Source organism: Amphiprion ocellaris, chromosome 13 (assembly GCF_022539595.1).
Source record: "Amphiprion ocellaris isolate individual 3 ecotype Okinawa chromosome 13, ASM2253959v1, whole genome shotgun sequence".
In the NCBI taxonomy this organism is placed as follows: domain Eukaryota; kingdom Metazoa; phylum Chordata; class Actinopteri; family Pomacentridae; genus Amphiprion; species Amphiprion ocellaris.
In genome coordinates, this window is record NC_072778.1 from 6,677,169 (window position 1) to 6,696,156 (window position 18,988).

Genomic DNA, 18,988 nt, shown 5'->3' on the forward strand with positions numbered 1-18,988 from the left:
TCATCTCCTCCGATTATTTTTACCAGCAATATCAAACATAAGGCCTGCGGGCCAAAACCGGCCCACCAGACGGTCCATTTCGGCCCGCGGGACGACTTTATAAATGATAAAAATTACAACAACATTAACTGTAAATTGTAAATTTGTAAAACTGTAAATTTAAAATAATTTCTAGAACTTGACAAGTTGTTCTGATCATGAAGTAAAATACTAGATTGTTCAGTTCCAGATACCTGTGACTGAATGTTCTGTGTTTTTGTAGATACACTGTAATAGGCTACTGTTGAAATTGAACTTGTTTTCCTTAGGAAATTTCAGGTTCATAATATTTTGTAAAAAGATAGTTCATCAAATGTGAACATTTTCAGAATGTACTTTTTTTGAACTAAAACAAAGGGGAAAAGTTGGAGTTGTGGTTATTTATAGGTTATTATGCTGTGATTTTACTGGTGGGGCCCACTGGAGATCAGATTGGGGTTTATGTGGTCCCTGGACTAAATGAGTTTGACACCCCTGATCTTGACTGTGAAAAACAACAAAATGGAATCAGATAAAATAACACAGCCCTGCATATTCATGTTTTCACAGTTTCATACACACACACACACACACACACACACACACACACACACACACACACACACACACACACATATATATATACACACACACAAAGTTATTGGGGCACGGAATTTTTTTTGTCCTGCTGTAATGTGGTTCATTAAGTTCATAAAACTGTGGCTGGTTGACATTAATGTAACGTTCAGGAAACTTAAATGTGATTAAAACAGTAACATTAATGTTCTAGTTGTCAGTAATCAGCTTTAATTTGACACTAAAACAGACTCTGATAGTTTTAAATGACATCAGTTTTATTGATTTGTTGAAAATTGTCTCATTTGTTGTTGTGATGTTGCTGCTGATTCATTAAAAGCAGATGATCCATGTTGAAGATACGTTTAGTTCTCGTATCAGAAGTACAAGAAGGAAAATGGAAGTTTAGTTCTGCTACATCAAAGATTTCAGGATTAAAATAACTAAATGAGTCTTTATACCTCAAACTTTATTTTTACAATAAAGAAATAATAACAGATAATGAAAATATAAATAGCAGAGAAAACCTGAGAGAATAATTGAAAAGTCTGTGAAGGAAAAGCAGCTTTTTATCCTGAAAGCTCAGAATCAGCTCCAACATCTGCATCTGACAGCATCAAGTCAACCAGAAAGAAAATAAAAAAGAAAATGACTTCTTTCTGATTACATCTGTTCCGCTGCTCACAGTCTTCACATTTATAGTCCACTTTTAAAAGTTCAGCAGACAGGTGCTCTGCTTTGGAGTGTGACGATATTATCGGTGATGTGGAGAGTGAAGTTTCCGTTTCACCCACAGCATGCTTTAGGGCAGCCGGGTCGGACTTGATGTTTGAAAGACTGACCGACAGCTCATATTTAACTGTCTGTAGTTCCGTTTTGATGGGTATTAAACTTTCTTTCAAAGCCGACAGGAGCTGGGTCTTTAAAATAACCGCCGTCTCGTTACAGAGTGAAAGCAGCAGTTCCTCCTTAAGGTCAGAGATTGCAGCATCTGAGGGCCTCTTCAAAAGAAGACGTAGTTGATGAAGGCGTTCTGGAGCAGGACCAGAAAGACCACGACCAAGCAGCCTTGAGATCTTAGGCAGCATCTCCCTCAGGTGGGTGTCAACGGTGTTCATGGTCAGGTCTGTGGTAATCCCGTCAAAAAACAAAACAGAAAAAAAATCTAGATTATAAATCAACATGTAACCAAAGCACTGTGTATAACGCCGTAGTATAAGATGTAGTTCAGAAAATGTCAAAGTGTAGTATACTTTTCAAGAATAACATAGTATGGCCTGTAGTTCATAGTATAGCATGTCGGCAAAGAAACCCAACTGATTATTATGTGGTTCAAAAGGTGCAAAATGATAGAATGTTGCCTAAAATTGTCATGTATGATATGTGGTTCAAAAGATGTCATATATAGTGCAGTATATTGTCAGAATAGTATGTTTTTCAAGAAAACATCATAGTATATGTCATCTAAAAAATGCCATAGAATAATATTTCATTGCACAAGTAAAAGTCTAATAATTTTTAAAACTGTTCAATTTCTTGTATGTTGCTAAAAAACAAAAAAAAACTAAAACAAAAAAGACGTCATAGTAATATGTCAATTTAAAAAGCCTATAGTATAGAGTGTCACTCAACAAATGCCATAGTAAAGCATGTCGCTCTAAAAATGTCATAGTATGGCCTTTGGTCCAAAAAACGTCATAGTATAGCATGTCACTCTAAAAATGTCATTGTATATGATGTGGCTCAAAAAACGTCATAGTTTAGCATGTCGTCGAAAAAACATCATAGTATAGCATGTCGCTCTAAAAACGTCATAGTATAGCATGTCGCTCTAAAAACGTCATAGTATCGCATGTCGCCCTAACAACGTCATGATATAGCATGCCGCTATGATGCCGCTGAACAGTAAAGTTTGTGGAGATCAGAATGTAACATTAGTTTGATCCATGCCTTCAACTACTAGGAGACTTTATCTGGAAAGCAGTTTTCTGAAATGAGCACTTAGTAAATCTGTCCACAATCAAACCAAGAACATAGAAAGAGGAAATGTTCGAAGAAACAACTTGATGTTTTCATTTCAGACTAGAAAACGCTTTAAGACGGATGTTTTTGCTCTTTTTCATCGTTTTATTGTCTCTTCTGTTTAATTTGATCTTCTAAAGTTTAACTGGTGTCTTTTCAAATGTTTTGTCTTTAGTTTGATTCTTCTTAAACGTTTAGTTTTGCTCTTTACTCACCTTTTATTCTTTTCTAATGTCTGATTTGATTTAGAAATGTTTTGTCTTTTTAATGTTTAATTGTTGTTTCAAATGTTTTATCGGCATGTTTGAAAATTTTTTTTCTTTCCCAATATTTAATTTTTCGCTTAAATCTTTGTTAAATGTTTTACCACCCTTTAATGTTTAATTTTCTTTTTAAATGATTCATTGTATTTTCTGTTTAATTCCTATTTGAAGTTTTATTGTGTTTAAGATTTAATTTTCTAATTAAACATTGAATTTTTTAATTAAATGTTTTGTCTTTTTAAATGTTTAATAATCTAATTAAATGTTCCGTATTTTTTTTAATGTTTAATATAAGTCTTGTTTAAAAAGTATTCTTTTTTAAATGTTTAATATAAGTCTTGTTTAAAAAGTATTCTTTTTTAAATGTTTAATCTATAGCCATGGCTAAAAGTTTTGAGAATTACACTAGTATTGGTTTGTACAAAGTTTGCTGCTTCAGTGTTTTTAGATCTTTTTGTCAGATGTTACTATAATATACTGAAGTATAATTACAAGCATTTCATGAGGGTCAAAGGCTTTTATTGACAATTATAGTAAGTTTATGCAAAGAGTCAATATTTGCAATGTTGACCCTTCTTTTTCAAGACCTCTGCAATTCGCCCTGGCATGCTGTCAGTTAACTTCTGGGCCACATCCTGACTGATGGTAGCCCATTCTTGCATAATCAATGCTTGGAGTTTGTCAGAACTTGTGGATTTTTGTTTGTCCACCCGCCTCTTGAGGATTGACCACAAGTTCTCAATGGGATTAAGGACTGGTGGAGTTTCCTGGCCATGGACCCAAAATTTCGATGTTTTGTTCCCTGAGCCACGTAGTTATCAGTTTTGCCTTATGGCAAGGTGCTGCATCATGCTGGAAAAGGCATTGTACGTCACTAAACTGTTCTTGGATGGTTGGGAGAAGTTGCTCTCGGAGGATGTTTTGGTGCCATTCTTTATTCATAGCTGTGTTCTTAGGCAAAATTGTGAGTGAGCCCAGTCCCTTGGCTGAAAAGCAATCTCACACATGGATGGTCTCTGGATGCTTTACTGTTGGCATGACACAGGACTGATGGTAGCGCTCACCTTTTCTTCTCCGGACAAGCTTTCTTCCAGAAGCCCCAAACAATCGGAAAGGGGATTCATCAGAGAAAATGACTTTACCCCAATCCTCAGCAGTCCAATCCCTGTACTTTTTGAAGAATATCAGTTTGTCCCTGATGTTTTTCCTGGAGAGAAGTGACTTCTTTGCTGTCCTTCTTGACACCAGGCTATCCTCCAAAAATCTTCACCTCACTGTGCGTGAAGATGCACTCACACCTGCCTGCTGCCATTCCTGAGCAAGCTCTGCACTGGTGGTGCCCCGATCCTGCAGCTGAATCAACTTTAGGAGACCGTCCTGGCGTTTGCTGAACTTTCTTGGGCGCCCTGAAGCCTTCTTCACAACAATTGAACATCTCTCCTTGAAGTTCTTGATGATCCGATAAATGGTTGGTTTAGGTGCAATCTTAGTATCAGCAATATCCTTGCCTGTAAAGCCCTTTTTGTACAAAGCAATGAAAGCTGCACGTGTTTCCATGCAGGTAACCATGGTTAACAGAGGAAGAACAATGATTTCAAGCACCACCCTCTTTTAAAGCTTCCAGTCTGTTATTCTAACTCAGTCAACATGACAAAGTGATCTCCACCTTGTCCTCATCAGCACTCTCACCTGTGTTAACGAGAGAATCACTGACATGATGTCAGCTGGTCCTTCTGTGGCAGGACTGAAATGCATTGGAAATGTTTTTGGGGGGATTAAGTTCATTTTCATGGCAAAGAGGGACTTTGCAATTAATTGCAATTCATCTGATCACTCTTCATAACATTCTGGAGTACATGCAAATTGCCATCATAAAAAATGAGGCAGTAGACTTTATGAAAATTAGTATTTGTGTGATTCTCAAAACTTTTGGCCACGGCTGTAAGTCTTGTTTAAAAAGTATTCTTTTTTAAATGTTTAATCTAATTCTTGTTTAAAAAGTATTCTTTATTTAATGTTTAGTCTAATTCTTGTTTAAAAAGTATTATTTTTTTAAATGTTTCATATAAGCCTTGTTTAAAAATTATCATTTTTTAAATGTTTAATCTAATTCTTGTTTAAAAAGTATTATTTTTTTTAAATGTTTGATCTAATTCTTGTTTAAAAAGTATCATTTTTTAAAATGTTTAATCTATTTCTTGTTTAAAAAGTATCATTGTTTAAATGTTTAATCTGTCTTTTTAAAAAAGTATTCTTTATTAAATGTTTAATCTAAGTCTTTTTTAAAAAGTATTATTTTTTAAATGTTTAATCTAATTCTTGTTTAAAAAGTATTATTTTTTAAAATGTTTATTCTAATTCTTGTTTAAAAAGTATTCTTTATTAAATGTTTAATGTAAGCCTTGTTTAAAAAGTATTATTTTTTAAAGGTTTAATCTAATTCTTGTTTAAAAAGTATTATTTTTTTAAATGTTTAATCTAATTCTTGTTTAAAAAGTATTATTTTTTTAAATGTTTAATCTAATTCTTGTTTAAAAAGTATTATTTTTTAAATGTCGAATATAAGCCTTGTTTAAAAAGTATTCTTTTTTAAATGTTCAATATAAGCCTTGTTTAAAAAGCAGCCTTCTTTGAATGTGTAGTTGTCTGAAGTATTTTCTCTGTAATTTTTAATAATGTTATTTTAAAAATTTTGTTTAATTTCATACTTACATGTGTCGTATCGTGTTTGATTATCTCATTCAATGTTTTGTCTGTTTAATATCATTTAAATTTATTTAATCTTTCAGTTTATTAAACAGACAAAACATTGAATGAGATAATCAAACACGATACGACACATGTAAGTATGAAATTAAACAAAATTTTTAAAATAACATTATTAAAAATTACAGAGAAAATACTTCAGACAACTACACATTCAAAGAAGGCTGCTTTTTAAACAAGGCTTATATTGAACATTTAAAAAAGAATATTTTTAAACAAGGCTTATATTCGACATTTAAAAAATAATACTTTTTAAACAAGAATTAGATTAAACATTTAAAAAAATAATACTTTTTAAACAAGAATTAGATTAAACATTTAAAAAATGATAGTTTTTAAACAAGAAATAGATTAAAAATTTAAAAAAAAATACTTTTTAAACAAGAATTAGATGAAACATTTAAAAAAATAATACTTTTTAAACAAGAATTAGATTAAACATTTTTAAAAAATAATACTTTTTAAACAAGAATTAGATTAAACATTTAAAAAATGATAGTTTTTAAACAAGAAATAGATTAAACATTTAAAAAATTATACTTTTTAAACAAGACTTAGATTAAACATTTAAAAAATGATACTTTTTCAACAAGAATTAGATTAAACATTTAAAAAAATAATACTTTTTAAACAAGAATTAGATTAAACATTTAAAAAATTATACTTTTTAAACAAGACTTAGATTAAACATTTAATAAAGAATACTTTTTAAAAAGACTTAGATGATACATTGAAAAAATAATACTTTTTAAACAAGAATTAGATTAAACATTTAAAAAATGATAGTTTTTAAACAAGAAATAGATTAAACATTTAAAAAATGAAACTTTTTAAACAGGACTTAGATTAAACATTTAAAAAATGATACTTTTTCAACAAGAATTAGATTAAAAATTAAAAAAATAATACTTTTTAAACAAGAATTAGATGAAACATTTAAAAAAATAATACTTTTTAAACAAGAATTAGATTAAACATTTTTAAAAAATAATACTTTTTAAACAAGAATTAGATTAAACATTTAAAAAATGATAGTTTTTAAACAAGAAATAGATTAAACATTTAAAAAATGATACTTTTTCAACAAGAATTAGATTAAACATTTAAAAAAATAATACTTTTTAAACAAGAATTAGATTAAACATTTAAAAAAATGATAGTTTTTAAACAAGAAATAGATTAAACATTTAAACATGATACTTTTTAAACAAGAATAAGATTAAACATTTAAAAAATAACACTTTTTAACAAGAGTTAGATGAAACAATTAGAAAATACTTAAATTTTTTTTACGTTTTATTGTAATTTTCCCCCCCTTTGATTTAATTGCTTTTTGTTACGTAGTTTATTTCTTTAATCTTCTTTTTCTGTCAATATTTTAACCCCAACCTCAAAAATGAAATAAACCCTTGAATCACAATGAAAATACTTCTCTTGTCACAATCATGAGTTAGTCAATTATTCAGTTTATCAATTCAACTTTATTTGTTTAGCACCTTTTACACAGATGACAAAACTAAACAAGCAAAGAGAAAAACTGCTAAAACTATGATTAAAACTCAAAAACACATTTTAAAAAAAGATTTGACATGGTAATAAAATGTGTTGTGTCCAGGGGATGGAGGGAGTTTATTGAAGTCTTCTTGGGCTCACATGGTAAATCATTTAAAATATAACCTTGATATTCAGTCTAAGGAAACTGCAGAGCGACAGAAGAAGCAACAATATCTCCTGTTTTCTCCTTTAATGAGTCGACTCTTCTTGTGCTTTCAGACCAAAGAACTACAGACTCTTCACAACCTGCTCAAACTCTTGGTACAGGACCTCACCACACGGGTCAAGAAGGTTTCTGTCTCATTTCTACTCTGAAGCTCACCTTCTCCTGCTCAAACTGCTGACAAATGTTTCTGCTGCTCTAAAGTCTGGTCTCCAGAACTTCCTAAAAACTCTCAAAGTCTCTTCTGCTGCAGGTTGCTTTGTAGAACTGTTCCAGAAAACCTCACTAAACCACATGGAGGGGCCTCAAGATAGTCGTCCAAATGAAACCGTACAAAAACCAAACTAGCACAACCCAAATGATAAAGTCTCCTGCAGCCTACCAGAGAACCTCTGAGAACAGAGAATCGGGACAGGAACTCTTACCTTCTGGACACAAACAAGAATACAGAATGTGTCTGACCAAAAACCTCTAAAGACTCACTACAGCCAAGATAAAGACACAACTCAGCTGCACCAAATCCACTAATCACTGCACACATTAGCACCATGTGCTAACTGTGGCTAAAGAACCACATTTACCAAGACAACTATCCAGTACAAAGCCCTAAAACACACCAAGAAACACATTAAAGACGATTTTACTGCTGGAAGCTGCAAGCCAACGCCTAAAGAACAAACTAAAGCAACGGAGCCAAACCCGGTTCAGTGGTGAAGAGAAGCAGAGGAAATGTTTGTCTGCAGCTAAATAAAGCAGGAAGACACTGAGCTGCTCAGGTGTTCCTGATAACACCAAGCAGCCACCTGGACAGCCAATAGGAACACAGCTTACTGGAAGTCCAGAGGGCTGGCTTAGTGAAGGAAATTTAGTTTAAAGTTGAAGCAGAAAGTTAACAAAGAAAGTTGAAAACCACCTTCTGATACCTGAAATCTCTGAGTTTTCACACAAAGAACGCCTGAACATGTCATGTTATTTTAGAAAACAAACCAACTTAGAGGCATTTGTTCACATGTGGCTGAATAGGAGGCCGTCCAATCAGATTCAAGGTCTTCACTCTGTAGGTTGTTTGTTGGGTGAGACTCTTGGACCTCCATCAGCTGACGTGGATGTTTGATGGTCTTCCTCTCTAGTGCCAGATGATTCATCCATGAATTCAGCAGCTACAGACTGAAATGAAGCTCATGCTGCCGTTATTGAATTCCTGTTCCAGATCAAATGTTCAGAGCTCACCTTGAATGCAGCCGTCTGCTGTCTGATAGTTTTTCTCATTGTAGTCTTCAATCAAGTCTTTTTCCTCATGTCAGGATGTGGTGAGACTCTTTCTCAGTCTCTGCAGACGTCCCTCATTGTGCATCTCCAGAGAAGAAACAGAAAAACTGGTCACTGCTTCAGCATCACAAACGCTCTCCAGCATTGAGAGTGTTTTAGGAATTAATTCATTGTGTTGTGAACTTTGAAGGAGCAGAAACTTTACAGCTGCCAAAGATATGAGCTCCAATTCTGATGTTTTAGGAAATGAAGTTCATCAAATGAACACTTGATTTTTGCTGATAACTCTCATTAAATTACTGAAGAAATCCAACATAAAAACCTGTAAACTCTCAGGCAGCTTTTGTTAAAGTTTGTCTATAATTCTATCATCACGTTCTGGAACCAGGACTCTGCAGAAGTTCCTTCAAACAGATACTTGTGTGTTTCACTATTTAAGGCCTCAGGTTTGAACGTACAGCAGAGGATTAGAAAGGAGTGATTTTAATATTTAAATCAGTCCAGTAAATGTTTGGAGTAAAAATGATTAAATTTTTGATTTAGATAGATTTGTGTCAAATAATAATGTAGAGTCTCACTTAAATGTCAGCTAAGGTAAAACTATCCTTTTAACGTACGCTTTCAACAGATTAAATGCACGAACCAAAAGGAAATACATATGACAATGTGCATTGTATTTCAGTTTCTTGCTTTAATTTGTTTTTATCTAGGCATTTCAAATCCTCTGCAGTTGTGCCAGTTTTGGTTTGCTTCTCAAAAGCATGTTTAGCCTCAGGTGACGCGTGTTTGTCCCACTGCAGGTCGCTGGTCGAAGCAGTTCGTAGAGTCGGGATGCTTGGAGGAAAATGAGGTTCGCCGGCTTTCACATGGAGATGCTGCTGTAGATGCTGCTGTAGAGGTGATCGATCTTCGCCTTGAAGGATTCCTGTTTTTTCGCCAAAATTCATGATGTTTTTTTTTTTTTTTTCAAACAAAACCTTTCTGGAGTGTTTTTCACAGCCTGCTTTACATTATTTCATCATATGGCATGTTTTCACAACATGTTCAAAAATGACATTTTTTGATATAGTATACTTGGCGTGTTTCTGCGCCAAAATTCATGATGATTTTTTTTTTTCAAAGAAAACCTTTCTGGAGTGGTTCTCACGGCCTCCTTTACATTATTTCATCATATGGCATGTTTTCACAACATGTTGAAAAGTGACATATTTCGACATAATACACTGTGTCGACAAAAAAAATGCGATATATGCGAAAATATGCCATGTGATGAAATAATGTAAAGCAGGCTGTGAAAAACACTCGAGAAAGGTTTTCTTTGAAAAAAAGAATCATCATGAATTTTGGCGCAAAAAAAAAAAAACGCCATACTATACGATGTCAAAAAAAATTGCGATTTTTCAACATGTTGTAAAAACGTGACATATGATGAAATACTGTAAAGGAGGCTGTGAAAAACACTCCAGAGAGGTGTTTTTTTTTTTTTTTTTTTTTTTTTTTTTTAAACTCATCATGAATTTTGGCGCAAAAAACACGCCATAGTATACTATGTCGAAAAATGTAATTTTCAAAATGTTGTGAAAACATGCCATTTGATGAAATAACGTAAAGGCAGCCGTGAAAAACACTATGGTAATGTTTTCTTTGAAAAAAAAAATCATCATGAATTTTGGCGCCAAAAAACGCCATAGTATACTGTGTCGAAAAATGTTATTTTTCAACATGTTGTGAAATCATGCCATATGATGAAATAATGCAAAGCAGGCTGTGAAAAACACTGCAGAAAGTTTTTCTTTGAAAAAAAAAATCATCATGAATTTTGGCACAAAAAAACGCCATACTATACTATGTCGAAAAAAAATGCGATTTGTCAACATGTTGTAAAAATGTGCCATATGATGAAATAATGTAAAGGAGGCCATGAAAAACACTCCAGAAAGGTTTTCTCTGAAAAAAAAATCATCATGAATTTTGGCGCAAAAAAAAATGCCATAGTATACTATGTCGAAAAAAAAAATGTGATTTTTCAACATGTTGTAAAAACGTGCCATATGATGAAATAATGTAAAGGAGGCCGTGAAAAACACTATGGTAAGGTTTTCTTTGACATCTGTAAACAAAACAAAAATGTATCAACAAAGTTTTCTGTTAGAGTTTGTGTTCTTCTACGTTTAACTCCAAGATTTTAAATACTGTCATTTACTGCAAATGAATATCTACTCCAAATCTCTCACTAATAATCATTATCAGCCTTAAAAAGACACAGAACACCCCTCTATACTCGACCACACTTAGTATAGTCTGTTTCCCCCTTCTATAAATCTGATTGGAATCTTCCACTTCCTGTTTGTCAAAGTGGCCTTCTACCTGGACAGGTTTTGTTGGAGCTCATGCAACAAACATTTTGGGTAAGTGCACTTTAATATGGATGGATGACACTGAATTAGAGTCTGTTTTAATGAGACTGAGTTAAGATGTGTAGCTCTGTCGTTAAATAGTAAATTATTTCCCAGAATTCACAGAGAAATGTCTGAAATGTTTGCTGAGTTAGCGTCCCACATGTTCTTTGGTTCAGCTAAAGCTAAACTCTCTCCAACTTCTGGATCTCTTGAGTTGCTTGTTGTTAAAGTATCTTGCTAGAGGTGCTGAAGCTCAGAAAGTCTGAGATGTTTGTTCAAAATAAGCTCATTCTCAAGTCTTATCTGAACTGTCCTCTTTTGTTTTAACTTTCCCTAATCTTAGGAGTTAATGACAGAGCAGCACATCCAGACTCAGTCTCATTTATGTAGAAATTAAACTTCAGTGTCATTCATTGATGTTAAAGTGCACTTTTTCAAATGTTTGTTGCACATGCTCCCGACCAAAGCAGTCCAGGTGGAAGATGATGTGAAGAGAAAGCTCCAGAGGATGAATATCACACATTTACGTTGGAAATAAATGTCCTTTAATGAGACATTGTCATGCAAAAGTTGAATTTCCATTTAATGATGTTCAAATCTTTGAGTGTTTTGTTGATGTTGGTTTCTAAATGTTTTCTGACACTTGGCCCCAAAGATTAAAACCTTCTACGGCTCACAAGCTGCAACAATTCACACATTATCAACTGTCTTTCTGACTAAACTAAGATAAAAAGTGAAAAACTGCCTGGTTCCTGCATCATGAATGTAAATATTTTTGGTTTTTATGACAGTAAACTGAATACATTTGGGTTTGACATTTATAAACCAAAACAAGAAATGAATTACTGGAGAAAACAATCAATAGATTAATGGACAAAGAAAACGTGTTTTCCAACATATATGGCTGAATTACTCCAACATTACAAGATACATACACTTTTAATTCAATTTTATTCATATAATGCCAATTACAGGTCAAATTGTCTCAAGACACTTTATTTTTATGTTTTTTTGTCATATTTAAAATATGACAAAGTAAGAAATTTAAACCTCTTGACTAATCCAATTTATCTGGTTTTTAAGAGACTAATTGACAACTAAAATAACTTTCTCTACTAAAACTAATAAACATGATGTCAAATAGAAGGAACAGTTTTAAATACTGCAGTCCCACGACGACAAGAATAAAGTGTGTCAACAAAAACTAAATCTGCTGGTGGATTCCATTAATGTCCTAAGAAATGACAATAAAATGTGATACTAAAGGTTTGTGGTGCTAAAAATGTCAAAGTAAAGATATCAAGTTGAAGATGTGGCTGGAGGTTGATAAAAGTTGACCTCCCTTCATTTCTCTGGAGTCGACTCCATGGATTTTATGGATGGTGGTTAAAGACCTGTTCTTCTAGTCGTCTTCCTTCTAGTCGCTGTAAAAAGTCAGTCCATCCTGGCCGACTTCAACACCTCTTCATGACAACTTGTTCTGCCTCCGACCTGGTGGAAACTCCAGAAACTCGGGAAAACCCTTGGAGACTCGAAGGACTCGTGGAGACTCGAAGAACTCGTCGGGCGGGGGAAGGTGTGGTGGGTGGTGGAGGGAGGTGGGGGAGTAGAGGGGGGAAGGCCGCCACCCACCTCCCCGCCTACTCTCCACCCTGACTCCACCCAGACTCCGCCCTGGCTCCGCCCGTGTGATGACTTCAGGAACTACGATGCCAAAGGGACGACGAAATTATGTCTTTGTATCTGATCTGTAGCTCAGTGAGTTAAGAGTTTGCCTATGGAGCTGCAGGTCGCTGGTTCAAGACCAGACCCTTCTTAAGTTTTTATGAAAATCCTGACAAAGACAAACAAAGAAAACTGCCCGTGGCGGGTCTCGATCCTGCGACCCTCCGCTTGGTAGTCCTCTTCTTATCCCCCTGAGCTACTCGCTCAGATACTAAATCTTCTCGTTTTTGCGCATTTATCATCTATTTTTTGTCAGTTTCGAGTTTTTTTTTTTACTCGGGTCTCGACTCCACCGTTTTTCTCAGGAGGTTGGACTTCAGCCTTTGTGCTGGAGGGTTGAACCCTCAGTTCCAAGACTTTCCAAGCCTCCACACCTCCCGAGTCCTCAGGACCTGAGCTTTCACACAGTCTGAGGACTGAAATTTTCTAAGTCCCACAGTAGTTCTCTGTTAGTTTGAACCTTCAGACAGTCTGAGGAATGAAGTTTTAAAAGTTTCTCAGTACTTCTCTGTTAGTTTGAACCTTTAGACAGTCTGAGGACTGAAAACCTAAAAGTTCTTCAGTAGTTCTCTGTTAGTTTGAACCTTTAGACAGTCTGAGGACTGAAATTTTAAAAGTTTCTCAGTACTTCTCTGTTAGTTTGAACTTTCTGGTTAACAGAAGCCTTAAAACTTGTGACCATGAGTCTTGATTTCACATTTAGACCATCAATCTGAGTTCTTCTCAGACCTTCACCTGTGGGTTTTTAGAAATCCTCAACAAACCTTGATTCTCTTCACTGAACAGTAAAGTTTGTGGAGATCAGAAGGTAACATTAGTTTGATCGATGCCTTCAACTACCAGTAGACTTTATCTGGAAAGCAGTTTTCTGAAATGAGTTCTTAGTAAATCTGTCCACAATCAAACCAAGAACATAGAAAGAGGAAATGTTTGAAGAAACAACTTGATGTTTTCATTTCAGACGAGAAAACACTATAAGACCTTTATCTGTTTTTGCTCGTTTTGATCCTTTTATTGTCTCTTCTCTTTAATTTGATCTTCTAAAGTTTAACTAGTGCCTTTTCAAATGTTTTGTCTTTAGTTTGATTCTTCTTAAATGTTTAGTTTTGCTCTTTTCTCACCTTTTATTCTTTTCTAATGTCTGATTTGATTTAGAAATGTTTTGTCTTTTAATGTTTAATTGTTTTTTCAAATGTTTTATCAGCTTGTTTGAAAAATTTCCTTTTCTTTCCCAGTGTTTAATTTTTCGATTAAATCTTTAAGGTTTTTCTTTTTAAATGTTTTACCACCTTTTAATGTTTAATTTTCTTTTTAAATGATTCATTGTATTTTCTGTTTAATTCCTATTTAAAGTTTTATTGTCTTTAAGATTAAATTTTCTAATTAAACATAGAATTTTTTAATTAAATGTTTTGTCTTTTTAAAGGTTTAATAATCTAAATAAATGTTTTGTATTTTATTTACATGTTTAATATTATTCTTGTTTAATTGTATTTTTCAAATGTTTATCTAAAATATTTCATCTTTAATGTTTAATATTTTTGTTTGTCAGAATTACATGTTTTGTATCTTCTGTTTAATTATCTAATTAAACATTTTGTCTGTTTAATATAATTTAACTGTATTTAATGTTTAATTTTCTTTTTAAAAGTTTTATTGTATTGAATGCATTTTTCCTTTGATTTAATTGCTTTTTTAATGTAGTTTATTTCTTTAATCTTTTTTTCTGTCAAGATTGTAACCCCAACCTTAAAAATTAAACAAACCCTTAAATCACAATGAAAATACTTCTGTTGTCACAATCATGAGTTAGTCAGTTATTCAGTTTATCAATTCAACTTTATTTGTTTAGCATCTTTCACACAGATGGCAAAACTAAACAAGCAAAGAGAAAAAAGTATGCTAAAACTATAATTAAAACTCAAAAACACATTTAAAAAAAATTTAACATGGTAATAAAATGTGTTGTGTCCAGGGGATGGAGGGAGTTTATTGAAATCTTCTTGGGCTCACATGGTAAATAATTTAAAATACAAACTTGATATTCAGTCTAAGGAAACTGCAGAGTGACAGAAGAAGCAACAATATCTCCTGTTTTCTCCTTTAATGAGTCGACTCTTCTTGTGCTTTCAGACCAAAGAACTACAGACTCTTCACAACCTGCTCAAACTCTTGGTACAGGACCTCACCACACGGGTCAAGAAGGTTCCTGTCTCATTTCTACTCTGAAGCTCACCTTCTCCTGCTCAAACTGCTGACAGATGTTTCTGCTGCTCTAAAGTCTGGTCTCCAGAACTTCCTAAAAACTCTCAAAGTCTCTTCTGCTGCAGGTTGCTTTGTAGAACTGTTGCAGAAAACCTCACTAAACCACATGGAGGGGCCTCAAGATAGTCATCCAAATGAAACCATACAAAAACCAAACTAGCACAACCCAAACGCTAAAGTCTCCTGCAGCCTACCAGAGAACCTCTGAGAACAGAGAATCAGGACAGGAACTCTTACCTTCTGGACAACCAACGCTGGTTCACAAACAAGAATACAGAATGTGTCTGACCAAAAACCTCTAAAGACTCACTACAGCCAAGATAAAGACACAACTCAGCTGCACCAAATCCACTAATCACTGCACACATTAGCAGCATGTGCTAACTGTGGCTAAAGAACCACATTTACCAAGACAGCTATCCAGTACAAAGCCCTGAAACACACCAAGAAACACATTAAAGATGATTTTACTGCTGGAAGCTGCAAGCCAACGCCTAAAGAACAAACTAAAGCAATGGAGCCAAACCCAGTTCAGTGGTGAAGCAGAGGAAATGTTTGATGCAGCCAAATAAAGCAGGAAGACACTGAGCTGCTCAGGTGTTCCTGATAACACCAAGCAGCCACCTGGACAGCCAATAGGAACACAGCTTACTGGAAGTCCAGAGGGTTGGGTTAGTGAAGGAAATTTAGTTTAAAGTTGAAGCAGAAAGTTAACAAAGAAAGTTGAAAACCACCTTCTGATCCCTGAAATGTCTGAGTTTTCACACAATGAAAGCCTGAACATGTCAAATTGGTTTCATAGTAGAACCATCATTGTAAAAACCTCATAGTATGGTGTGTTGCTCAAAAAACATTACGACCCGGCTGTCTAGGGTTGCCGAGGAGCAACACAAAAACAGGACAAACGCTGGTTTCCAGGGGGTTAGACGGCTATTTATTTGAAAGAGGAAGTTTACAACAACACAACATGTGAGCAGAAAAATCACAGTCTGTCTTTAGTTCAGCTGAAAATATTAGTTTTTGTCTTTTTTATTTTCCAAACTTTTCAGGAAGTAGATGAAGAATAATTAAAGCTCTCATGTAGAAGTTCAACTTATTTTGGATCCTTGTTGAGAGTTTAATCTTAGAGTTTGTAAAGCTGTTGAGTTTTTAGAGTCACATGAATTGTTTTGACATTTAATAACCGAGTCCTGAAATAAAATTACAGTTGTGGATTTCTGTCATTTAGTCTGGACTAAACAAATAACAGCAGCATAAATCTCAAATGTCATTATGAGGAGTCTAGATTGAGGTTTCTCACTTGATAATGATCAAAACATGAAATTTAGGTTGATTTAAAGGAATATTCCACCTTAAATCTTTGAATGTTGACCTAAAAGGTTGGTTTCAGGAAGTATTCCACCCACAAGGTCCTCAAACATCCACCTTAAAGGAATATTCCACCAAAAATCCTTGGACATGCACCTAAAATGTTGGTTTAACCGAGTATTCCATCCAAAATCCTCAAAGAGACCTGAGGGGCTGGTTAAAGAAAAAAATCCTTCAATGTAGACCAAAAAAGTTAGTCTGGAGGAATATTCCACCTGAAATGTAGACCTGAGAAGTTGGTTCGGAAGAATATACCATCCTAAACATCCTTAAATGTAGACTAAAAGGCGGTTTGGATGAAAATTGCACCTAAAATCCTCCAATGTAGACCTAAAAGGTGAGTTTAATGGTATATTCCACCTCAAATTCACTACTGTAGACCTTGGAGGTTGGTCTGATTGTATATTCCACCCAACATCCTTGAACATATACATAAAAAGTTCATTCAAAGGAATATTCCACCTAAAATCTTTCAATGTAGACCAAAAAATCTTGGTGTAAAGGAGTATTCCACCTTGAATGTAGACCTAAAGGATGGTTTGGAGTGATATTCTACTCTAAAATCTTCCAATGTAGACCTAAAAGGTTGATCTGATGGTATATTCTACCCAACATCCTTGGAACATTTACCTAAAAGGTTGGTTTAATGGTATATTCCCAGAAGAACCCTTGAACATTGGGCTTAATGGTATATTCCACCCAAAATACTTGTACATATACCAAGAAGTCAGTGTAAAGGAAATGTAGACCTAAAAGGATTGTTTAAAGGAATATTTAAACGATTATTTTCATTATTTAATAATCTGTTATCAGTCAGAACCCTGGCAAACTTAATTTCATCAGTTTTTTTAATGGAAGTCACAAATAAAGGAGCTCTTGGTTTTTCCTGGCGTTAATGAGTCAATAGCTGCTGTTTCAACACAGAACGTTCACATGCATCCACAAACCTCTCAGCACTAAAACACCCACAGACAGGAGGCCGGCTGGGCCGAGGCTCGGCGGTGTCCTCAGACCCACAAGTCGGGGAGTCGGTGAACTTGTTGGTCCGGTTTGAAGGCCTCCGTGTGGTCCAGTAGAAGTCCATGTAGTCGGTGTTGGCTTTGAACCGCAGTGACTGGCCGCCATCAGGTGGACCGGCTCGTCCTCGTAGGGCTCCTCCTGTAGCCTTGAGGGAACCACAGGAACATTCAGTAGCTGTTGGAGTTCTTCCTGTCAGGCTTGTGGTAGAACAGCTCTGAAGTATCTTGTACTTGTCTTATCTGGAACAATCTAACAGTCTAAACTGTTAACAGCGGTGTAAAGAAGCAAACACACAGGCATAGATTAGGACTCAAACTAGATTTATTTCAGAAAACAAATCAACTTTGAGGCATTTGTTCACACATGTGGCTGAATAGGAGGCCGTCCAATCAGATTCGAGGTCTTCACTCTGTAGGTTGGTTGTTCGGTGAGACTCTTGGACCTCCATCAGCTGACGTGAATGTTTGATGGTCTTCCTCTCTACTGCCAGATGATTCATCCATGAATTCAGCAGCTACAGACTGAAATGAAGCTCATGCTGCCGTTATTGAATTCCTGTTCCAGATCAAATGTTCAGAGCTCACCTTGAATGCAGCCGTCTGCTGTCTGATAGTTTTTCTCATTGTAGTCTTCAATCAAGTCTTTTTCCTCATGTCAGGATGTGGTGAGACTCTTTCTCAGTCTCTGCAGACGTCCCTCATTGTGCATCTCCAGAGAAGAAACAGAAAAACTGGTCACTGCTTCAGCATCACAAACGCTCTCCAGCATTGAGAGTGTTTTAGGAATTAATTCATTGTGTTGTGAACTTTGAAGGAGCAGAAACTTTACAGCTGCCAAAGATATGAGCTCCAATTCTGATGTTTTAGGAAATGAAGTTCATCAAATGAACACTTGATTTTTGCTGATAACTCTCATTAAATTACTGAAGAAATCCAACATAAAAACCTGTGAACTCTCAGGCAGCTTTTGTTAAAGTTTGTCTATAATTCTATCATCACGTTCTGGAACCAGGACTCTGCAGAAGTTCCTTCAAACAGATACTTGTGTGTTTCACTATTTAAGGCCTCAGGTTTGAACGTACAGCAGAGGATTAGAAAGGAGTGATTTTAATATTTAAATCAGTCCAGTAAATGTTTGGAGTAAAAATGATTAAATTTTTGATTTAGATAGATTTGTGTCATAAATAATATTGTAGAGTCTCACTTAAATATATCCAAATGAGTTCAGTGTATTTACATTTTATAGAATATTTGATTTCTTAATCTCAATACTGTAGGGTCTGACCCTAAATATTATAATAATGATGTAAATTTAAATAATAAATAATATTGTGGTGCAGAGTCAGCTTTAATCAGCTAAACTTACATAATAAATATCACTGCACAATCTGAACCCAAACATTCATATTATTGAGGTAAATTTACATAAATCATGATATTCTAGAGTCTGAACTGGAATATGTCCAACATGTGCTGATAAACAATAACCCCACTTTCCGATAATATTTATTGTCTGTGATTGTGAGACTAAATTCCTCCACATTCTCTGGAACTTGATCTGCAGCAAGTTTAGGGATAAAT

General features: G+C 34.6%; 1 long non-coding RNA gene across 2 annotated transcripts; it reads left to right on the forward strand.

The window, feature by feature from the left end:
• The first annotated feature begins 1,354 nt into the window (after window positions 1-1,354).
• On the forward strand, window positions 1,355-17,279 carry LOC129350290 (uncharacterized). Of its 2 annotated transcripts, XR_008603637.1 has the most exons (5): window positions 1,355-1,409; window positions 1,543-1,691; window positions 7,426-7,490; window positions 9,432-9,529; window positions 14,889-17,279. It is a non-coding gene; the product is annotated as an uncharacterized LOC129350290 (long non-coding RNA). The 2 variants fall into 2 exon arrangements; XR_008603636.1 differs by lacking the exon at window positions 1,355-1,409 and having other exon boundaries at window positions 1,437-1,691.
• The last annotated feature ends 1,709 nt before the right edge of the window (window positions 17,280-18,988 follow it).